General features: G+C 36.1%; 1 long non-coding RNA gene across 2 annotated transcripts in view; it reads left to right on the top strand.

The window, feature by feature from the left end:
- Nucleotides 1-25,596, top strand: part of LOC141571291 (uncharacterized) — a 204,053-nt gene that overhangs the window by 140,136 nt on the left and 38,321 nt on the right. For both annotated transcript variants that reach the window (XR_016019198.1, XR_012496051.2), the window contains one exon: nt 25,405-25,488. This is a non-coding gene — a long non-coding RNA (uncharacterized LOC141571291). The remainder of the gene's footprint in view (nt 1-25,404; nt 25,489-25,596) is intronic.

The following is a 25,596-nucleotide window of genomic DNA, read 5'->3' as shown; positions in this document are numbered from 1 at the left end:
TCAGGGAGCATTTGGGACCCATCGCAGAGTAGCTACTATCAGAATCCGCAATTGCTGCCAAGGGCCATTCACCTCAACCATGCACGTCTTTGGGCTTTACTCCACCCAAGAGAGAAAGCAAGAGAGAAGGCAGTTGGACTGTGGCCGACATTCCTCCGGCTCAGTGCCGGAGGGGATCAACCAGAGCCCTTCTGCAAGACCTGCCCTCAGAGGGTTAAGGTCGGCAGCCACACTAGTTGCTTTGAAATGGCTGACAGAGGCCCGATATTTGTGTGATAGAAAAAGGAGACTAAAATGATGAAGGCCCATAGGGTGGGCAAGTAGAAAGGCACAGATAATATTTACCTCTCCTTCAATCCTGGATGAGCCCCCAGATGATGCAAATGATGTTGGATCTGCTAGCAGTTTTCTGGGTGTGGTCCAGGATCCTGACTCGTGAGACCAAAGAATGGAAGCACGGATCAGGGAGAGGCAAAAAGTTGTAAAGGAAGATAGTTCATTAGAGGCAGGAGAAGAGGTTGCAGCTCCCGAGCGGGAGGGGGTCCTAAATGGGGGTGCCCACTAGCTAAGGCAAAATGCTTTTACTTTTATACTTTCCCTTGCCTGCTTGGGGAAGGGGGATGGAGCCTTCTAATGGAATTCATCTATTAGGTTTGTCCTGTTTGCCCATCCTGAAGGGATTAACAACCAACCCATTCCTATCTAATAGATCTGCTCCTTTGTCTGGCCAGAAGGGATTTGAGATTATCTGTTAACCTCAAGGCATATTCTCATGTCTCTGTCCTGGAGAGAAGGAGACATTCCAGTACCTGGAGTTTCAGGAAATGTCTGCTTTTTTGTTTATTCCATCAGGGACCCCCCTGTCTACCTAGCAATCATACTAACTAACCTGTCTCAATAATAATAAAATAATTATTGATCATTTACTATTTGCCAGTCACTATGGTAAGCACTTTAAAAATTTATCTCAATTTAATTCCTTCAGCGACTCAAGATGTTCCAACTTATAAATGAGAATATTGGAGTTTATAGAAGTTGCCTAAGTTTACACACCTAGAAATTTTCAGGATTCAAAATATAGATATAATCAGAAGTTAAGTTCTAAATTACCGTGCAGTATTTTTTTCCATTGAAGACTTTTGACTGGAGAATTTCGTTCAAGTAATATCTTCATGTAGTCAATATTAAAATTTTAGATAAATCAAATTTCTTAGCATAAATGGGAAATCACTGTGTAATGGATTGATTGCTTGTCCAGAATAGTTCAACAAGGAATCATTTCTATTAGCTTCTAAAATTAAAGGGAAGTCCATTTTTTAAAAGACCTATTTGTCTTTTAAAGAATGACCTATTTGTCACTTAAACTTTAGGCCAGTCACTTATGGTTACTTAAGAATAAAACTAAACCCAAAACTAAACAGAAATAGTCTGACAATTTAATAAAACAATTTCATGATACTTGACTGAATGTGTGTAACAAAAACCAAAGTATTTAGCCAATTTAGTGTCCTTTAGGTTGCATTTATATGATAACTTTGGAGTGAATGTGAAACTCATGTATTTGGCCCTACGTAAATCAAACCATAAATTAAAAAAAAAAAAAAAAAAAAATATATATATATATATATATATATATATATATATATATATATATATGTTGTTCACTTTTCAGCGTGTTTATATTTGTGATGAAAGAAAAATAATACGTGTGTAACTTTTTAAAAAGTCAGTTTGGATATTTCGTTATCTTGTGTATACCACCAAAATCAGGAAAGCATCCATCTTCCTACACAATAGAAAATGAAAACCAAGGAATGAATCACAACACTCAAGCTGCAGCAGCTGCAGACTGAATTGACATCATTAATACACTTCAGGATATTTGATTTTTCAAGTAATTTTAACATGCTTTGTATATTATGAATGTACTTGAGAGATTGATTTGGGTAGCCCAAAATTCAAACTCACAATAGAACTTATAGTTCAAGAATAATAGCTATTATTTCTTTGAAAAACTATTACAATAAAAAAAAGACTAATTATGTTTTTGGTACCAGTTTAATTACTTTGACATCATTATTCATCTTCATCAACTGGCATTTATGTGGTTTTTTTTGTCACTTTGTACATGGAATTATACTACATTCAATTAGAGCTCAAATCTTGATTTTGTGATTGTTATTTTTCTTGAAATAAGTAGATTGTTATAAATAGCTGTTTTTAGTATAAATGGAATATTAAGAAAATATAATGGTGTAATTATAGACACTTATGACATTTTAAGTCTACTTTTGCAACTGAATACATTTATTTCTCTCTGAATCCATTATGTTTGAAGCTATTTAAAAAGTTCTATTCTTTTTTCTTATTTCTTTCACCATTGTAGTATCTGCAAATTGATAACAACCAAATCAAATCCATTTGTAATTCCAAGAATAAATTAAATGAATATATAACCATGGAATGAATTTATTCCTCAGTTTCAGACACCTTGTCTTGAATAGAGACTTCTAAAAATTTTTAATGCATCTATTGTTTTCAAAATTAATTGTGACTAAATTTCCAGGCTTTGTGTTTATGTTCCCTTCCTTAATATTTTGTTACCCTTTCTCTCTGCACCTGCACTCTGAATGAGTGTGTCAGTTCAGGTTTATAAATCCCTTAATGAAAAGAACTGATTTAAAAAAAAAATCCTTTATGACAGTGGTTCTCAATGAGGAGCAAGTTTTACACCCAGGGGACATTTGTCAATGCCTGGCGACGTTGTTAGTTCTCACTAAAATTTGGGGAAGGGATACTACTGGCACCAGTGGATAGAGGACTGGAATGCTTCTAATCTTCCTACAATGCATAGAACAGTCTCCTACATCAAAGAATTATCCAATTCAAATGGTAATAGTGTGTGTGTGTGTGTGTGTATATGTATATGGGGGGGTGATAGAAGAGGGAAAAGGGGATCAAATATATGATGAGGAATTATAGAACTGTACACTTGAAACCTATATCATTTTACAAACCAATGTCACACCAATAAATTTAATAAAAAACGGTAAAAGTATGACTGTTGAGAAACCTCCTCTATGTAATACCCTTGAGAAATTGCTCTATGTAGATTTTTAGTTGAACTATTTGGTAAAAAGATGAAGTAAATTTAATATCTCTAGCATGAGTGACATGCTGTGGAATGACATGAACTTCAAACGTCAAAGGGCACTTGCATGGGGATAGAAAATCAATAGGTGGCAATAACAGATATGAAGTAGTTTAAAAAAATTATTTTATTTTATTGGGGAATATTGGGGAACAGTGTGTTTTTCCAGGACCCATCAGCTCCAAGTCAAGTCATTGTTTTCAATCTAGTTGTGGAGGGCACAGCTCACTGGCCCATGTGGGAATCCAACTGGCGATCTTGGTGTCATGAGCAGTGTGCTCTAACCAACTGAGCCAACCAGCCCACCCAAAGGTGAAGTAGTTTCAATTCCACTAGCTGGAATCAAAAGTTTCGGATGCTCTTTAGGACAGAATCTTGGCTGTATCAACACAAATAAAAGTTAAACATTTAATTCCAATATGAGAATTAACCCGGTGGCATGTGGAGTACATGATAACACGCAGTATCCACTTGAGAGAGATATTAGTTGAACAGGTTTTAACGTTTTCTATGGAAAGTGAGGTTTTGGTTAGGGTAAGGACATCATTTGAACATGTTGAAAAGGTTGAGCATATAGATGAAAGCTATTTGAAGTGGAAGTAGGCTTGGGAGAGCTGAGTGTTTATTGCTGGGAGAGAAGTCCTACATGGAGGGGTTTTTTGGGGGTGGTCTTCCTGTGTTGTTTAGGCTGAGGCCCCAAGGACTAAACATATTTCAATATTTTGTAACTCAATAATGCCAACAAGACAGAGACAAGATATTACTCAGAGCTTTAACCTCGTATGTGATACTAGCTTTTAAAAATTTCCTGAATTTTCTAATTGATGAATTCAACTCAGAGTGGTAGATGACAGTAAACACAGGGTATTTTGTCACGTGGACCAGCCTAAGAGAGATAAGGGGCATCGTTGCATTAATTGCATTTGAAACTATACAATAGTCAATGTGAAAGCATATTAGTCATCAATATATATTTTTTTTGCACAGGTTGGTGTCACACATTTTATAATAGTGATGGATGCAAAGATACTGGGGAGGCTAAGCTTTTCAGGTATTACTTAAAACTGATGACACCTTTATGGGCTGGAAAAACATATTTATTGGGTAGAATTCTCCTTAAATGAAGAATTTTAGACGCTTATCTCTTGCTGGAGTCACTCAATCCTTTGACAATTGGAAATGAGGGTGGGAGATCTAATTTTAGGAACTCAATCAGTGATAAAGAAGACAAAAGAGCAAGAGGGGAGATTTCAGCATGGAAAACTCAGATTCCATTGCCTCCTCTCTGAGAGGTAGGAGGAAGGGATGCAATTCAGGAAAATCATCGGACATGTGTGATATCTCACACATATCATAGGACACTGTATCTCACAGATCCTGAATCAGATTACCCAGTGAGGCAAGGACAGCACTGAAGTACCTTCTCATGTTGGTAGAATGTTGAAATGAAATGAGATTTCAAGTGGTGGTCAAGGAGTGAATTCAACTTTGAGGAAACATAAAGCGAATCAGGTGGGAAAGGAACTGATATCTTTTGAATACCAACTATGTGCTTGGACACTGTCCTAGGCAGTTTTCACATGCTATCCTATTAATGTGATACATTTAGTTTAGGTACATTTTACTGTTCACAAAAATGAGAAGCGGTAAATGTCATGGTTCATAGATCTGGCTTGTGGCAAAACTCAGAAGGAAGTGCACAGACTGATGATGTCTATAGCATTTGAAGGGTTAGTCAGCTTTAGAATGCTTTGGAAACCTGTTTATCCTTTTCTCTTTTTACCTCTTTTATGCACTTCTATCCACATAAACTACAGGGTGGATTACTTATTACCTGGGTAGCTGGCTTCTGTTTTTACCTTTGTGATTAATTCTTGGTATTTCTCTAGAGCTTGCTTATGTACTTTAGTTTTTCTCAGCTAAGGTGGCCAAATGGATGATCTAACTCTATTCTTTTGATGTGACACTAAACCTGATATAGTATTTTTGTAAAAGTGCAGTTATTCATTCATCCCAGAGAAAAACATGCAATTATTTTTATAATATAAATACAAAATCTCCAAGATGAACTAACAAATAATCTGGAAGAGTTTTCAAGAACACTCCCTAACTGGCCATCATATTTTGCAAACTGCTAACATAATAGTTGTGGCAGCAATACAATTGTATTCTAATATTTGCCGATTCATTTACTCTTGGGAAAATCTATCCTAAGTACAAAGTTCAATGTAGAACGAGCATTACCATGTTGGTTTTATCCTATAAGGAGCAGGCAAATAGTGGAATGTCTAAGGTAGGCTGGGGTTCAGAGATTCTATTGAGAGAGGCAGGGATTGTGGTGAAATGAAAAGGCACAAGTTCTGGCTGAAGATGACACCACTTACTCAATGCTATTGACTGTTGTCATCTATGAATATGGAACCAGTATGACAGGTCTTCTGATGTGTAAAGCAAGATCAAATAGAGATTTTTAAATGTGCAATTTCCTTATGTTTTTAAGTTGGTAATGATTGAAAATATGTACAGATTTCCCATTTTCTTTTTTCTTTTCTGTAAGAAATGAGCATTTCTAAGACGTAACATTTCATATCTTCTTTCCTCTTGTCAAAGAAGATTATACATTGTTTTGCAGTCCATAATGTCTGCTCTTCACATTTAATTTTATGTTTGTTTCTTTTTTAATAATGACCAGTATATATTTGTGAAAAAATAGCCTTAAATGTTGCTGGCTAGAAAATATAGTGCATAGATACTGCATATAGTAAGATGTTCATGATGGAAAAACAATTGAATTCAGTTTAAAATTTGTCAATAATGATACAGTAGGGTTTAATTCATTTAATATTTCAAAGCACTTCAGTTTATTAAAATCAACTACATTGTTGATTAAAAGTACCCTAGGCAGAGATTTCCAATTCTAATAAAATGGGTGATGTGTTATCCACCCTCTTTAAAAATTCACCATTGCAAAAAAGAGACATTTTTGTTATAATTTGTCAACATCTGTACACTCCACCCCCAAATAAAAAAAAAAAAAAGGAAAGCAGACCAGGATATAGCAAATGATTTGGCAAAATGAAGGGAGGTCAAAATTAAGTGCTTATAGGAGAATCAAACCACCAGCTAAATCATAGACAATGAAATAGTAAACATAATGGGCTTTGAAATATAAAGCCAAAGCGAATGTCTGGAAACACATGGATTGTTTAAAAGTTTGTATGAGATGCAATTAGATCTTCAGGGTTACACCTTTACCACGTGCATGGAGACTGCTACTGCTCCTTCCCCAGGAGACACCAAGCATTTTCACTAGAGACACTTCATTCACAATATGACAAACTCCATTTCTCTAGACCAGGGGTGTCCAAACTGCGGCCCGCGGGCAAACTGTGGCCCGCAATCCATTTTTAATTGGCCCACAGCAAATTCAAAAAATATATTTAGTTTACTTAAATAAACCAGGTGAGGCAATACATACTTCACCTCGAGTGAGTGGCCCAGCTGTTCGTGTATTTTACTGCATATGGCCCTTGGTAAAAAACATTGAAAAAAGTTTGGACACCCCTGCTCTAGACACACAGAAGGGCTCGATTGAAAATAAGCGGTGATATATGAGGCTAGACCTGAACATTAAGATGTCCAGGTCTCCTTCTATATCAGTTTCATGTTTGCTGATAGCTGTGTAATACCCCAGGAAGGCAACTAAATGATCCTCCTCTGAAGAAATTTAATGCTCCAGAGAAATGCCCCCAAATTCTGACGTTTGCAAGTTTCCAAAACAAAGTTTGACTATTAACTTATCACTCTCTAGCCTACTAACATTTCCATGCACTGAGAACTTGTACTCGGCTTTAATGCCTAATTCTGGTATATAATTTAACAATAAAGCATCCTGGACATTTGAGCAAAGTTTCCATGTGAAAGAGGGAGCCCCATTCCTGTCCGTTCCACCCCATTACATTAGACTAGTACATCGAGGCTCTGCTTCCAACTGAGGTCAGAGAAGTTCCTGTTGGACAGACCTCCCACCGATGTAATAACTATAAACTCTGAACAAGATATTTTTAAAACTACCCAATGACATTAGAAAGTAGACAAAGCAAGAAGATATTGTGGAAGAGCTCATACTTGGAAGAAAGAATGGCATGGAGTGAGTTTCCCATCTTTTAAATCTTTAGCCTGCTATCAGGCTGAAGTCTGTCATACAGGGCGATTACTTAAGACTTTATATTTAAAATTGTTTTTTCTGTATAAGGATTTTCCTTTTTTAAGGATGGGTAGGGTAGAGTCAGGGGGTCTCCTTGCATAAGGATTGGAAGACAGAAAGAAACATAATGCTCTAGTAAGGAAATTTATTTGCACAAGTGTGTAAATGATGGTGAAATGAAAGAGAAGTTAATTTTATGAAAAAAATTATTTGAGTTGAAAGAATTGGTATGATACTGTGTGCCATCCTCTTCTCTAAATGGTTTACAAATACTAACTCATCTAATCGTCATAAAAATCCTAGGAAGTAGGTGCTATTATATACACAGTTCATAGATGAGGCTATGAAAGGACAGAGAGGTGAAGTAACTTCCCCACGGTCTCACAGCCAGTAAGCGTCAGAGTTCTCTTAGACTTCAGTATGAATAGATGAGATACCTAAACAATACTACCTGTCCCCAACACACACACACACCACACACACACAGACATACACACACATTCTTACATGATGTTTTGTACTTTATAAGGCCTCAGCAATGTTTTGATACCAAGAGTATAAGTAGCTTCTTTTTGACTCAAAGCTTTAAGTAAACAAGGCTTCTTGTTGGCTGCAGGTCCACTCAGCTTAGTTAAGAGGCACCTGGCATATAATTGAAATGTCAGACTGTTTTCTGTGATACTATATCTAATCACTAATTCACTGTGCATTCCTTTCATATACTCTAATCCCTTTTCTCCCAACCATTGACTGGCGCCTGGGCAGTAGCCCAGGTTGGGTGCATTGTTGAGGACCACGTGACCTCCGCTCCTGGCCACCGTCTGGTGCTTCGCCAACGCGCCAGCCCAGCGGAACCCTCTCCTCCCTCCTCTATCTTAGAGGACGCCCGCCTTTCATGAGCTCTCCTCTCTCTGGTCTTGAGAATTCCCTGTATTTGTTTGCTAGTCCCTCTCTGAGAATTTCTTGCTCACCTCTTCCTGCCTCTTTCCTTTTCTTTTCCCCCTTTTCATCTCTTTCCTCACTGCCCTTCACCATGGGACTCAAAGGTTGCTCAGAACTTGGTCCATTGTCAGCTTTGCTGTTTTCAGCAATGCCCCTCAATTTCCTCACTGCTTAGTGCAACTGCTTTACTTTATATACATATTTTTGGGAGAGCTGTCAATGGTGAGAAAAGTCGAGTTTCTTTTTGGAAAGCATTGATGTGTCACAACCTTATTGATAGTACAACATTTGTGTGCTAGGGTTTAACTCATACAAGATCGGTATGTCTTCTTGGTGGGTTGAAAATGAATAAAATAACAGAAAGGCAACCTGTCCCTCATAATTAACACAACATAAAAGATCATGTAGTTAATAACCACAAAATGAGAGAGAGAGAGAGAGAGAGAGAGACAGAGAGAGAGAGAGAGAGAGACAGAGAGAGAGAGAGAGAGACAGAGACAGAGACAGAGACAGAGAGAGAAAGAGGAATTTCAGACCAATTCTTCATTTAAATTATAGAATGTCCTTAAAGAAAATTAACATGAATTTTCAAATTCCTATAGTCTAATGAGGAGAAGTTTTGCCACCTTTTAAAATTTTCATGTGGTCTCACCATTGATTATTTTTCTAAAACTAAAATACTAAAAACTACCTCTGGATAAAAATCTGGGGTCAGGACTTTCTGCATATACATTCTATTTATATAAAGCCCTTTCTTTAATCAATTCTTGTAATCTGTAATGATAGGCAAGTAGGTATAATTTTCTGTTGGTTATTGCACTCATATACTCACGCAAAAATAGTAAAATGTTTTACTTTTCTTTCTTCACTTTACTGAAATTGGTGGCTTACATCATACTGAGAGGCCCACTTGAGTATTTGTTTTTAAATTAGGACCATATTCTCAATTCGCTACACAATAAAGGGATTATATATTTAAAAGAACTGTATGCAATCAAGAAGAAATTTTAATTAATCACAAATAGAACAGGCCCAACGGAAATAATTTGACCTGACATTTTGAGGTTTGATCAGCATAACACAGAGATTAAGAAGACTTTTGACCTGAACAGAATCAGAATTGGTTCAGTCTGGAACTTTATAAAGGGAAAGCTAATGCATTCAAATCACACAATATAATTGTTTCCCGTAATGCTACCATCCTACTAGCAACCGGTGAGAAGCTTGCCTACTTTCTGCAGAAACCATCCAGTAGCTATATAGCTGTGGTCCACAATGAAGCAATAGAGATTATACAACAAACTATAATTTTTCTCCCATGTTCTCTATGTGTAAAATACTGAGCGAGATCCTTTGAAGCACTAATTGACTGTCCGTATCAATTAGTGGCCTGATCACTTTCTAGGTTATATTTATGTCTCCACAACACCCAACTGGCATTTGGAAAATGGAAGTACTTACTGAGAAGTATTTAAATATGTGCAATATAAAATAATAACTAATTTGTTTTTTTAGATAGCTAGAGGAACAGGTCTCAGCAATTCATATTTTGCAACAGAAACTTTGCTGTAAGTTTTACTACAGTGGAATCATTTATTCAAGTAGGAACATTAATATTATAAGCATATGGATTATACAGCAAGAGTGAAAAAAATTCAACAAATAGAAGCATTCAGAGTGAAAGACTGACGATGAGTTTAAGAATCATGTTATAAGGAGAATGGATAAAAAAACATGAGATACACTAAAAAGTACAGTATGTAGTAGGGAAAACTTGGCTTTGATGTCAGAGAAACCTCGAGTATGCTTCTTGTTTGCAGTTTCTTGGCTGGTTTACTTTAAGAAAGCAGTGTAGTCTCTTTGAGCCTCAGTTTTCTCATATAGTAAATGGGGATCTAGTATCACTTGTGTGGGTCTATTGGGGGAATTAAATAAGCTAATGCATGTGAAAGACTATGAATCATTCTTGGCCCATGGTAGGTGCTCAGTAAATATTAGGTATTATTATCATCTTCATTCAGTGCCTGGTAAAAGAGAAAAGGGAAGTGCAGTATGATAACTAATGACTAATATTAAAAACAAAATCCCCCCAACACTTTGAAAAAATAATAGACATTCTGTGTTACTCCAAAGGGCCAAGCTAAATCAAATACATTGAAATTATAATGAGAAAACTTTAACTCCATATAAGCAAATCATTTTCTAACAATTTGAATGAAATAGCATCTGAAATTAACCTAATTGTGGATACCCACCTACCAGATTTTTAGAGATAGGATCATGCCTACATTGTGATAACATGGGCCTAGAGTTTCTATTAGCTCAAATATTTTACAATTACAATATTTTCCTATTAAAGTAAGAAATCTACATATAGGCCAACTTCCTGAAATTGTTAAAGGATAAATGCTAATAATTATAAAGGTATCAGTCATATAACAATGACAAAAAACTGCACACAAAAATGTGTAAGAAATGAAATTAATATAGGATTGTAATAAATACAGACTGATAATATTTTGGACACAAAGTGTTGTAATTTGACATTTGAAATTATACAATATACACATCACTTATAGTAGCAGTTACTAGCCATTCACTTACAAAAAGAATGAACAAATAACAATTCAGTCTAGAGATTATATAATTTCCAGATTACCAAAGTAGAAGGATTAATTTTTTCTGAAAGCAAATTGTGACCTTGGAACATTGGTCAATAATGATTTTCACAATTTTATGTTATTAGAATTTTGAAAAGTATAGTTCTTTCAAAATTTTGTAAGTCACTCAACAGTTTTCATAATTAATAGAAGAAAAATCCATAATCATTACATTCACTCTACGATGAAGCAAAAACTTCAGTAACGTCTCTTTAGGAAACAAAAATGTACACAGTTAGACACCCGATGGTTCTTAACCTGTTGTTAGGAAACCACTATAGGATATTAGTGGTTTATTTCTTCATATATGTCTAGAGTCTGAAATTAAGTGTACCATTTTCATATAACTAATACAAAAGTAAAAAGCTTGCTATGAACCATCAGATGATTCATTGGAAATGTTGGTGATGATCGTAGCAAGTGGCAGGGTAAAGCATAAGAGTTACGTGGGAAGAAACATGAGTTCTAGTCATGATTCCAGCACTAATTAGGTGTGACTTTGGGAAAACCATCTAAACCATTATTTCAATTTCTTCGTTTACAAAATTGTAACACTGGTCTGGATAATCACGGAAGTTCAGATTAGAAAATTTTCTAAATTTTAAATGAATAAACCCTCTCATATACTCCTTTATTCTATCTGGGATTAAGTGTTACTAATTGTAATTTATTGGTAGCTAGATAGGAGCTGAAAATTAATTTCCACCTTTAAAAATGCTATGTTGTTTTCCCCTACTAAATCCATGAGTGCTGATTTGATGTCAAAAGTCAAATCTTGAGAAAGACATTTCTTTTGGGGATTGAAAGTATAAGGTTTATAGAACCTGGATATTTTAATTAGAAAATTGCTGAGGTAAAATCTCTATTCTGATTTCCCTGGGTTATGATGATAAGCAGAGGAGATTCATTGAACAAGTCAGCACTGTCTTTCCCCCAGGACTACCATAAAACAGCATGGTTTCAGCTATAGACTTCTCTAAAGCCCCCTTTCAAATACAGAGCCTCTGACTTCCTTACATTTAAGGTCAATTACTTATTTAACCAATTCCAGATCTGGCGAAAGTTTCTAAAACGCATATGTTCATCTGCAAGAAGACATTTTTTTTCCAACGTAATTTAAACATTATTTCTAGGTTTAAGATTGTGATACATGAATTTCCTCATAGCACATTTTTGTCTATGGGTAATGGAGTCATTAGGAGGAAGTATTCTTTTTTAAATTGAGATATAATTGACATATAACACTGTGTAAGTATAAGGCGTACAACATGTTGATTTGATACATTTATATATTGCAATATGATGACCACCTTAACATTAGCTAACACCCCCATCACTCACATAATTATCACTTCTTTTTTATGGTGAGAAAAATTAAGATCTAGTCACTTAGCATCTTTGAAGTTTATAATATGGTATTGTTGACTGTGATCTATCTGCTGTCTATTAGATCTCCAGTGTTCTTAAATAAATAGCAATGCACATGAACAGTACAGAAAAACTTATTAGTACTTTACAGTTGAATATGAATAGCTTGTTCTCCCCCCAAAGTTTTTGTATTATTGTCTTCTTGGTCTTTGCTGATTTCTTTCGGTTTAGAATTTCTTGGAACTATACTTCTCTGTAGATTCCTTTTATAAGATTAACACAATGACAAGATTAATATAAATCTGCTTAGAATATTGTCACATGTGCAAGCCTACACCAATTTCAGGTATAACAAGGAAATAATGTAATTGTTTTAAAATTGTCATAGTTCACTCCGTGGGACCAAGGATATTCTCGTTGTTTATGAAGATGTTGTCCTTGTCAAAGATGGAGGATAACTGAAGAAAGTTAGAAGAGAACTTGGGAATACTTGTTGGGTAGTGACCCAGCAGTTTGGTTTCTCAGTTGTGTGAGTCAGGGAAAGAAAGGCTGTGGCCTAAATGGCATAAAGCAAAGAGCGTTGTCAGCATCATCTCCAATTCCATAAATAAGACGGGGAACAGAATCTAGAAGAAAAAAATAAAATTATCTTCTGGAGTGCGTTTCTCAAATTTCAAGTGAATATGAATTATATGAGGATCTTTTGGAAATGTAGATTGTGTTTCAGTGTATGTGGGGAGAAGCCTTAATTTCTACATTTCTAACAAACTTCCAGGTCATGTCTATGCAGCTGATCCAGAGACCACGTTTTGTATAGGAAGCATGTGATGGGAACCTAACTTCACTTCCTTGCTAATAAACATCACCTACTCAAAGAAAGTAATCAGAAATAGTTCTAGAATTACAAAAGAGAGTATGATTCCTTGAAGTTTAGATGAAATCTTTTGATTTCATAGGATGTTATGAGCCAATTATATCACGGTTGTTTATATATCTGCATTGCATAGGATACTCTCTAAGGAGCGCAATACACATTATTTTTCTGTAATCAATGAAATTAGAACCAAGAACAATTTAATCCACTTTCTAGTTTTTTTTAAATTTATTGGGGTGACAATTGTTAGTAAAATTACATAGATTTCAGGTGTACAATTCTGTAATACATCATCTATAAATCCCATTGTGTGTTCACCACCCAGAGTCAGTTCTCCTTCCATCACCATATATTTGATCCCCCTTACCCTCATCTCCCACCCCCCACCCCCTTTACCCTCTGGTAACCCCTAATCTATTGTCTATGTCTATGAGTTTTTGTTTCTCATTTGTTTGTCTTGTTCTTTTGTTGTTTTTGGTTTATATGCCACATATCAGTGAAATCATACGGTTCTCTGCGTTTTCTGTCTGACTTATTTCGCTTAGCATCATACTCTCAAGATGCATCCATGTTGTCACAAATGTTTTTATATCAACTTTTCTTACTGCCAAATAGTATTCCATTGTGTATATAGACCACAATTTCTTTATCCATTCATCTGTCGAAGGACATTTTGGTTGTTTCCATGTCTTGACCACCATAAACAAAGCTGCAATGAACATTGGAGCACACGTGTCTTTATGTATAAATGTTTTCAAATTTTTTTCGGTAGATACCCAGGAGAGGGATTGCTGGGTCATATGGTAATTCTATTCGTAATTTTTTGAGGAACCTCCACACTGCCTTCCATAATGGCTGCACCAGTCTGCATTCCCACCAACAGTGTATGAGGGTTGCTTTTTCTCCACAGCTTCTCCAACACTTATTATTTGTCTTGTTGATGATAGCCATTCTGACTGGGGTGAGGTGATATCTCATTGTGGTTTTTATTTGCATTTCTCTGATGATTAATGATGTTGAGCATTTTTTCATATGTCTATTTGCCATTTGTATGTCCTCTTTGGAGAAATGTCTCTGCAAGTCCTCTGCCCATTTTCAATTGGGTTGGTTGTTTTTTTGTTGTTGAGTTGCATGAGTTCCTTGTATATTTTGGATATTACCCCTTTATCGGAGGCACTGTTTGCAAAAATCTTCTCCCATTCAGTTGGTTGCCTCTTTATTTTGTCAATGGTTTCTTTTGCTGTGCAGAACCTTTTAAGTTTCATATAGTCCCATTCGTTTATTTTAGCTTTTACTTCCCTTGCTTTTGGAGTCAAATTCATAAAATGCTCTTTGAACCCAAGGTCCATAAGTTTAGTACCTATGTTTTCTTCTATGCAGTTTATTGTTTTAGGTCTTATGCTTAAGTCTTTGATCCATTTTGAATTAATTTTGGTACATGGTGACAGATAGCAGTCCAGTTTCATTCTTTTCTCGTGGCTATCCAATTCTCCCAGCACCATTTATTGAAGAGGCTGTCTTTTCTCCATTGTATGTTTTTTGCTTCTTTGTCAAAAATTATCTGTCCCTATTTATGTGGTTTTATTTCTGGGTTCTCAATTCTATTCCATTGGTCTATGTGTCTGTTTTTCTGCCAATACCATGCTGTTTTGATTATTGTAGCCCTGTAGTACAAACTAAAGTCAGGGAGTGTGATACCTCCAGTATTGTTCTTTTTTCTTAAGATTGCTTTGGCTATTCGGGGTCTTTTGTGGTTCCAAACAAACCCGATCATTTTTTGTTCTATATCTTTAAAAAATACCATTGGAATTTTGATGGGGATTGCATTAAATCTGTATATTGCTTTGGGTAATATGGCCATTTTAACTATGTTGATTCTTCCAATCCATGAGCACAGAATGTCTTTCCATTTCTTTGTGTCTTCGATTTCTTTCAAAAATGTCTTATAGTTTTCAGCATATAGGTCTTTCACATCCTGCGTTAAGTTTATTTTTAGGTATTTTATTCTTTTTGCTGCAATTGCAAAAGGAATTGTTTTTTTGTATTTTTTTTTCTGAGATTTCATTGTTAGTATATAGGAATGCAATGGACTTTTGTACGTTGATTTTGTAGCCAGCAACTTTACTGTATTCGTTGATTATTTCTAATAGCTTTTTGGTGGAGTCTTTGGAGTTTTCGATATATAGCATCATGTCATCTGCAAAGAGTGACAATTTAACTTCTTCCTTCCCAATTTGGATGCCTTTTATTTCTTTCTCTTGCCTGATTGCTCTGGCAAGGATATCCAACACTATATTGAAAAGCCGAGGTGATAGGGGACAGCCTGTCATATTCCTGAACATAGAGCAAAGGGCTTCAGTTTTTCACCATTAATTATGAGATTAACTGAGGGCTTGTCATATATGGCCTTTATTATGTTAAGGTATTTTCCTTCTATACCTATTTTATTAAGTGTTTTAATCATAAATGGACGTTGTATCTTGTCAAATGCTTTTTCTTCATCACTTGATATACTCACATGATTTTTGTCCTTGATTTTGTTTATGTGATGTATCACATTGATAGATTTGCAGATGTTGAAACATCCCTGTGCCCCGGGGATGAACCCCACTTGGTCATGATGAATAATCTTTTTAAAGCATTGTTGTATTCGATTTGCTAGAATTTTGTTTAGGATTTTTGCAGCTGTATTCATCAGAGATATTGGTCTATAGATTTCTTTTTTGTGTTGTCCTTACCAGGTTTTGGTATCACGGTGATGTTGGCCTCATAAAATGAGTTAGGGAGTACTGTGTCTTCCTCAATTGTTTGGAAGAGTTTGAGCAGGATTGGTATTAGATCCTCTTTGAAAGTTTGGTAGAATTCACTAGTGAAGCCATCTGGTCCAGGGTTTTTGCTTTTGGGAAGGTTTTGGATGACTGATTCAATTTCGTTACTGGTGATCGGTCTGTTTAGATTTTCCAGTTCTTCATGGTTCAGCCTAGGAAGGCTATATGTTTCTAAGAACTTGTCCATTTCTTCTAGGTTATTGAATTTGGTGGCATATAGTCCTTCATAGTATTCTTGGATGATCCCTTGTATTTCTGTGATGTCCGTGATAACTTCCCCTTTTTCATTTGTGATTTTGTTAATTAGTGTCTTCTCTCTTTTTATCTTAGTGAGTCTAGCCAAGGGTTTGTCAATTTTGTTAATCTTTTCAAAGACCCAGCCCTTTGTCACATTAAGTTTTTCTATTGTCTTTTTGTTCTCTATTTCATTTAGTTCTGGTCTGATTTTTGTTATTTCCTTTCTTCTGCTGACCTTGGGTTTCACTTGTTCTTCTTTTTCTAGTTCTTTAAGGTGTAACATGAGGTTATTTATTTGGGATTTTTCTTGTTTCTTGAGATAGGCCTTTAATGATATGAATTTTCCTCTCATACTGTTTTTGCTGCATCCCCAAAATTTTAGAAGGATGTATTTTCATTCTCATTTTTTCTATGTATCTTTTGATCTCTCCTCTTATTTCTTCTTTAATCCAGTCGTTCTTTAAAAGTATGTTGTTTAATATCCACATATTTGTGTTTTTTTCCTGCTTTCTTTTTGCAGTGGATACCCAATTTCAAAGGCTTGTGATCAGAGAATATGCTTGGTATGATTTCAGTCTTCTTAAACTTGCTAAAGCTGATTTTATGTCCCAATATATGGTCTATCCTTGAGAATGTTCCATGTACACTAGTAAAGAATGTATAGTCTGATGTTTTAGGATGAAGTGCTGTATCTATGTCAATTATGTCCATTTCATTTAATGTGTCATTTAGGGCTGCTATTTCATTATTTATTTTCTGTTTGGATGATCTATCCATAGCTGTCAATGATTTATTTAAGTCTCCTAGTATAATTGTGCTTTGGTCAATTTCTCCCTTTATTTCTGTTAGTAGTTGCTTGGCGTATTTCGGTGCTCCCTGATTGGGGGCATAAATATTGATGACTGTTATGTCTTCTTGTTGTATAGTCCCCTTTACCATTATGAAATGTCCATCTTTGTCTCTTGTTATCTTTTTCACCCTGAAGTCTGTTTCATCTGATATCATTATGGCAACATCTGATTTTCTCTGGTTGCCATTTGGTTGGAGTGTCAATTTCCACCCTTTCACTTTGAGTCTATGCTTGTCCTTGTAGCTGAGATGTGTCTCTTGGAGATAGTGTATGGTTGGGTTTAGTTTTTTGATCCAATCTGCTACTCTGTGCCTTTTTATTGGTGAGTTCAGTCCATTTACATTTAGGGTGATTATTGATATGTGAAGATTTCCTGTCATTCTATCTTTAGTTTTCTGGTAAGGCTGTGTCTCCATTGTTTTTTTGCCTTTTTGTTGTTGTCTATTATTTCTGTGTGGTGGTATTCTATGATGTTTCCCTCTGTTCCTTCTTTTATTACAGTATATATTTCAGTTCTGAATTTTTTTTGAGTGGTTACCTTAAGTTTATATAAAAAAAAGTTTGATATTTAGAGTATTCCATTTTCTTCAGCGCATTTACTTTCTCCATTCCCATATTCCGGTTCAGGAATTTACTCTTCCCCTTTTTATGTTTAGGTTGCCACAAATTGTCCCTGTTGATGGTGGTCGAATAGCCTCCTTTACTATTTCTTCTAGTGCAGGTCATGTATTAGAAAATTCCCTCAGCTTCTGTATGTCTGAAAGGTTTTTATTCCTCCTTCATATCTAAAGGATATCTTTGCTGGATATATTATTCTGGGGTTATAATTTCTCTCTTTCAATAGTTTGAATATTTGGTTCCACTCCCGCCTGGCTTGTAGAGCTTCTGCTGAAAAATCTGATGATAATCTAATGGGCTTTTCTTTGTAGGTTACCATCTTCTTTTCCCTGGCTGCCTTGAGGATTCTTTCTTTGTTGTTGATTTTAGACAGATTCAATACAATATGCCTTGGAGAAGGCCTGTTGGGATTGAGGTAATTAGGTATTCTATATGCTTCTTGGATTCGAGGATCCAGTTTTGTCCACAAGTTTGGGAAGTTCTCATCGATAATTTGTTTGGATATATTCCCTGTTCCCTTCTCTCTTTCTTCTCCTTCTGGTATGGCCATTATTCTTATATTGCTCTTCCTGATGGAGTCAGAAAGTTCTTGTAGAGTTCTTTCATTTCTTTTAAGTCTCAAGTCTCTTTCTTCTTCCATCCGTGTCATTTCCAGGTTTCTATCTTCGATGTCACTGATTCTTTCCTCCATCTGGTCAACTCTACAACCTAAGGTAGCTATTTCATTCTTAATTTCTTCTACTGAGTTCTTAATCTCCAGAAATTCTATTTGGTTCTTTTTTAAAATTTCAATCTCTTTTGTAAGATGCTCATGTTGTTCTTTGATTGTGTTTCTGAGTTCATTAAACTGCCTTTCTGTGTTTTCCTGCATCTCATTGAGTTTTTTCAGAACTGCAATCTTGAATTCTCTGTCATTTAAGTCACATTTTTCCATATCTTTAAGTTCCTTTTCTGGAGATGTTTCACTTTCTTTCTGAGCTCTCTTGTTGCCTTGGTTATTCATGGCAATTACTGATTTATTATTTCTCTTCCTAGACATCTACAGGAGTGGCTTCTGCAATAGGGTAATAGGAAGAGTTCTTTCTTTTGTTTTCCAGTACTTGTTGGTAGAATGTTTTATTTTCTCTCTGACGGCAGCCTTTTTTTCTCTCTCACACGGTAGTGCTATGTTTTCTCTGCACTATTCCAGCTTCTCACACAATGGGGGGATTCCCTGGGAGATGGTCTTCTCCTCTGTTAATAGTTCACCTGGGTCACAGGGTGCAATGTCCGTGTGGGTATGCGGAGAGCTTTTGAAGTTCCAAAGCAGTTCCTGCACCAGATTCAGAGCCCGTATGTTTCAGCAGTTCTGTTTACTCCTGTAGGGATCCGCCCAGATAGGTGGTGCCAGGGGCGGGTTGAGTTGTGAGAGGTGGCCCAGAGCAATGGCGGCAACCACCACCACAGCCGGTCCTGCTTCCATAGCTCCCTCCCCTTTGCCGGAACTAGCTGGGCTGCAAGTCTGTGTCTGCGGTACACAGTTCTCAGAACAGCAAATATTCTGTTCTTTTGATCTGTCACTGCTACTGTTCTGCTTCTAGCACCGGGTAGGTGGGGGCCGGACGAGCTCTGGGAGGGTAGGGAGGGGGCGGCTAGTCTCAGGGCCTAAGGCTTCCGTTTTCTGCTTGGCAGTGAGGGCTTAAACCACTGTTTTCAGCCTTCTTCCCTCAGTCTTTGCTCCGAGTTCTCCTCTGTGAGTATTGGGTTCAGCCGTGTTATATGCTGTCCCCTCAGCCCTGCAGGCCATAAATGGATCCCTAGCAGTCTGAGTTCTTCCCTCTCCCACAGCTGCAGTAGTTCTGTGATGCAGCGAGCTCGGAGCACTGAGCTAGGTCTGCGTCCTGTGCCCGCATGGCTCCGTCTCCACACTTCTCCCTTCCCTCCTCCTCCTGTTCGCGCGATCCACCCACCTTTAGGTGAATTTAGTAGTGGGCCTCTTCGTCTTGCCTCTCTGCTGTGCAGGGAGTCCTTTGTGGAGTTATAGTTGTTCAATTAGTTGTAAATACCAGGGGAGATTTATAGAGGCTCACCTCTTGCTGCCATTTTGTTGACGTCTCCTAATCTACTTTCAATAGTTCTCAATTCCTAAAATATGGTTTATTTTATTCATGCAGAATAAAACATAAAGAATGTAGCGCTTCAAATTTCTGTTTAACCAAGGAAGGATGTGGTTAATCTGAACAGAAATTAGTATATGTAACTATTGTTTTCTGAATTTTATAAAACGTACTGGGAGGTGATTAAATACAAGATTGGCTGACACTACTTGATAAGAATCTAATGCAGGCATATGAACCATTTAATAACATTAGTAATAGAATATTCTACAGCGTTTTTAAAACAGTTCAAGCCAGATGCTTTAAGTAGGCTATGTTGAACTTGTCAACCTCTGGTTGTTCACTTCTACAGTGCACAACAACTGGTTGAACAGGAAATAATTTTGATACTCAATGTTTTTTTAGTAAACTTGATTTTTTAAAAGGACTGCATAAATATTATACTGAATTTGCTTGCACTTTAATATTGTGAAAACATGCTCCTATATAACATCTCAACCTGGAAGTGAAAGAATAGAAACGATGGTTTAGTACTTGGTACATAGAAGCCATTAATGATCTCATAGGATATCTGAAGACCATTTTTATGAAACTGTAGCAGATGATTTTTTTTTAATTTATTGGGGTGACAATTGTTAGTAAAATCACATAGATTTCAGGTGTACAATTCTGTATTACATCATCTATAAATCCCATTGTGTGTTCACCATCCAGAGTCAGTTCTCCTTCCATCACCATATATTTGATCCCCCTTACCCTCATCTCCAACCACCCCCAACCCCCTTACCCTGTGGTTACCACTAAACTATTGTTTGCATCTATGAGTTTCTGTTTCTCATTTGTTTGTCTTGTTCTTTTGTTGTTTTTGGTTTATATGCCACATATCAGTGAAATCACATGGTTCTCTGCTTTTTCTGTCTGACTTATTTCGCTCAGCATTACACTCTCAAGATCCATCCATGTTGTCACAAATGGTCCTATATCATCTTTTCTTACCGCCGAATAGTATTCCATTGTGTATATATACCACAACTTCTTTATCCATTCATCTATCGAAGGACATTTTGGTTGTTTCCATATCCTGGCCACCGTAAACAAAGCTGCAATGAACATTGGAGCACACGTGTCTTTATGGATAAATGTTTTCATATTTTTGGGGTAGATACCCAGGAGAGGGATAGCTGGGTCATATGGTAATTCTATTCGTAATTTTTTGAGGAACCTCCACACTGCCTTCCATACCAGCTGCACCAGTCTGTAGCAGATGATTTTGATACTCCATGTCACATCTGTGGATTCACCTCTGGGTTAAACTGGAGCTGTGATGAAAAATTCCATGGCTGTTGTCAGCATTGCTCCTCAAATGTTCATTGTGAGGCTGCTCAGCCTATGTTCAAAAGCAGCCTGAAAGTTTGGAGAGACAGTTCTTTGAATTATTCTATATGCATCTTGCAGACTGGATCTAAAAAAACCCTCAAACTTATGTTGTCTTTTCTTCCAGACCCTTCTCTCTTATTTTTTATTCTTGGGATCACTTCCACATAAACGACCTTCATGTTTCAGGCTCACTTTTGAGTGAACTCAAACTAATATGGGATTTTTACAAAACGTGTTATATAATAGTAATTATTTACTCATTTATTCATTCAGTATATGTGAAACACCTAATATGTGCCAGACCCTGTGATAAATCCTGGAAATGCAGCCCAATGCCACAACATGAAACCAAGTAAGTGAAATCACAGTTTAGGGACACTGATAGACCTTATAAGGCACAATGGAAGCACATGGGGTGCAATGGCTTTTTCTGTTAGGTAAAAATGAGCATTTAGGTGTTGTGGAGATTACATGATAGAAATTGAAACTTGAATTAATACACTTTACTAGGCTGTGGAGTAGGAAAAGGGTAGAGAACACAGTCAGAGAAAAGTCAGAATATACATGAGTCTTACAGGTATTTCAAAGAAATTTCTAAGGCTAATTATGGGAATGTAAGAAGATAATTAGGAGATAGATCATCAAATGTCTTGTTTCTGAGTTCATTGGATGAATGCAAATAAGCAGATAATAGATTCTGTGAACTTAATGCATTTTAACTAAAGACACATATTTATGTAAAATTTATGCACTAAACTTGTTTACTTAGTTTTATTTTGTAATGGAGTTAAATAAAATAAAGGGCTATTTTTCATTCACAATTTACTTTGTATTCTGGAGGAGTTAGAATAACTGAATTAAAGACTTCAGAGCAGGCACTTTAATGAGCCTGTTTTATATGCACTAATGCATCACCTGGGCAATGTCTGGAAATAACTATCAAGACAAAGGGAAGATAAACCTACCCTGAATAATGATATAAAATACTTACTTACCCTGCATAGCAAGAAAAATCTCAGAAGCTTGTGTGCCTTCTGGGGAAGTTTTGTTTTTACCTTAATTTGATTATAATATCTTTAAAAAATATCCCTAGAGATGTATACATTTGTGTATAGGTGTGTGTGTGTCCAAGTGGAGACTGTGAGAACTTAGGCCATGGGAAATGTCAGATGTCTTTACCATACAATGGTGGAGCAACCTGAAGGGGAAGGGACTTGGCAGCCCCACCCACACATACTGTGGCCACCAAGTATTATCATTTCAGACTCTGATACTCAAACTTTGGAATTTGTACTGCTGTGAGTTTCTGAGACAATTTTATTTTCCTGGATGAAGAAGGTGTCTATCCTACGCTAAAGCCATTATACATGAAAATTTCTGAAGGAGTTGGAAGTTGAATCAGGGAAGACTTGAGGGGAGGAAGATTACAGCAGAACTCAAGACAAGGAAGTAAGGATAGGGAAGGGACACAGCATGTGGGAAAGGATGTAAGGATTCAGGAGAAGGGCTTAGTACTGGCACGCACCACTGTTGAAAACAAGAAGTGATAGGAAACTGCCAACATATATTAAGCTCCTTTGATTTGTGTTTACAGTTATTGCTCTCATTATTATATTTCTTTGTCTAGTTCTCCATGCTAGCTTCTCATCAGCCAATTACTAGACCTAATAGATATAAAAGATTAGATGATAGTTATTAGCATAGTGCTTGATGTAAAGTAGCTGCTGGCTATGTTAGTGGTATCTGTATTTAGCTAAGTTATTGATAAAAGAGGAGACTTGTGACATATATGGACAACAAATAACCAGAAATATCCTGTGCATTCAATGGATGGGCCTCTGTCTTTCTTGTTTCACTCCTTGACTACACAGCTGTATGATCATGGCTCATGGCTTCTCATGGAGTGTGGGTAGACTCGCATCCAGGAAGTCTTTGTCCTTTTTTTTTTTTTTAACAAATGTCAAGATAATATGAAATAGATAAATCATATGAACTTAAAATAGCACAAATCCAGTTAAGGGGGAAATGTCTTCCTTTTTCTTAAAAAAAAAAAAACCTTTAAAGTATAATTGATATACAAAGGACTGCACGTAGTTAACCTGTAAAATTTGAAGAGTTTGGGCATATGCAAACACCACAATGAAGGTATTAGACATATCCCACAACTCCCAAAGTTTTCTTCTCTCTCTCTCTCTCTCTCTCTCTCTCTCTCTCTCTCTCTCTCTCTCTCTCTCTCAGTAAGAACACTTAACATGAGATCTACCTCTTAATAAATTTTGAAGTACATGGTAGTGTATTAACTATAGGCAATATGTTCTACAGAGGCTCTCCAGAACTCACTCCTCTAGCATAATGGAAACTTTATATTCATTGAATAAAAACACTCCATTTCTTCAATGCCCCCAGCCTTGGAAGCCACTATTTCTGTAAGTTTGACTATTGTAGATTCCTTATATAAGTACACTCCTGTAGTATTTGTCCTGTGATTGGCTTGTGGGTGAACCTGGAGAACATTATGCTAAGGGAAGTGTGTTTTCCTTGACAAAGTGTTATTCTTGCAAAATTTTATGCACAGAATATTTTCCACTGGAACTCACCATTTTTTTTCCCTTACAGTCATTGTGGGCATAGATAATTTCCCTTTCACCTCTCTAAATGCTTAGTTTATCTGACTTAGAAAAAGTAACATAATTCCAAATGGTGAAATTGTTTGTGGGATGAAAATAACTTTTACATGTATTGTCCATATGTAATGTTCACTAAATTCAGCAAAAAGTCACTAAGTCATAGTTGGGTGAAAAAAAAAAAAAAGATTATTTGAATACTTGCCCAATTCCTTACTATCATTGAGGCTTAAATGCTACATATTCTTAAAGTCTATAATTTAAAATAAAGTTGTTGGTATCTAATTCATAAGGATGATTTGATGATATCAGGAAACTACCTTGAAATGGTGGTTGTTTCATAAATAAATGATGATGCTGTCTTCTAACTTCCATTTTTGTTTAATAATTTACTTAATAAAAACTGTATCCAGTTTTTATTCTATAATATTTATAATTGCCTTCTATTGTGCTAAGTATGATATGGATAATAAGATATGTAAAATTCTTAATATACTTAATAAGACATACTCTCTTGTATTGAAATAATTTCTAATGCATATATTCCTTGACTTATCCTATAGATAACACTACAACATTGAAATTTATAAATAGGTAAAATAAAGCCAGAACATTAATATAAAGATCAATATTGTTAGGAAGAGCCATAAAAATTACATAAAACCAGAATTTATGCAAGATTTTAGATGACATGATTTTTGAATTAAAAAAAATAGCAAATATTCATGATTTGTCCCATGCTACATTCTAGACTTGCTCATGGAGAAAATTTTGATATATAATTTGTCAAACATTGATTATATTCCTTGTTTTGGCATTTTATAAATGGAAATTTGTTAAATTGAAAGGATAGTTGAATATAATTTTGGTAATGGATTGATATGTTGCATCAAGACTTGATTGACACTAGCTGATAATTAAACACCTACATGCAAGATATTACATTAGGAACTGTGGAGGATATGAAAAATAAGTCCAAGGCATTCTTAAAAATTGAAATTACAAAAAAAATCAAGAATAAAGTAAAGGATACCATGTTTGTAGAAACAGGAGAGCAATTGTAATCACATATGTATTTAGTATAGTTTTTGCTTCCACCAATGATTTTCTTTTGTTTTGTATTCCTGATGATAGGCTCTGATAAGGCCAATACACAGCCTTACTCCATATAGGAAAATCTATCAGCCTTTAGTTTTCTGGAGTAGGAAAGCTACACATTTTAGATAAAAGATCTGAAAGAATCTGCACCCAATTTCAACGTGTGGTGGTGGTGTTTCCCGGACACCAACAAGCAATTCTTGGACACCTGCAGCGTTTTTTATAATTCAATCCTGACACTATCTACCAGGAAATAGCATCAGATTCCATAGGTTAAGGGTTCAATCCTATTAGTCCTCTCCTTTCCTCACTTCAGATGCCAGTTGCTAGTCTCGTTGTCACCCATACTTCTGACCAACTGGCTATAGATTGGAGGTTCCAACGACCCCTTCTTGGGTTCCATTAATTTGCTAGAATGGCTCACAGAACTCAGAGAACTCTTTTACTTACTAGATTACTGGTTTATTTTAAAAGGATATAACTCGGGAACAGCCAGATGGAAGAGCTGCACAGTGCAAAGTGTGGGGAAAGGTTGTGGATCCTCAACACTCCCTCCAGGTAAGCTACTCTCCCAAATCATGTGTTCTCCAACCCGGAAGCTCTCTGGACTTGATCCTTTTGGATTTTCTATGGAGGTTTCATCACACAGGCATGAATGATTAAATC

Source organism: Rhinolophus sinicus, chromosome 16 (assembly GCF_057876585.1).
Source record: "Rhinolophus sinicus isolate RSI-liver-muscle chromosome 16, RSI-T2T, whole genome shotgun sequence".
Classification (NCBI taxonomy): domain Eukaryota; kingdom Metazoa; phylum Chordata; class Mammalia; order Chiroptera; family Rhinolophidae; genus Rhinolophus; species Rhinolophus sinicus.
Note: the sequence above shows the minus strand (reverse complement) of the source record. Positions and strands in the feature narration are given on the sequence as shown.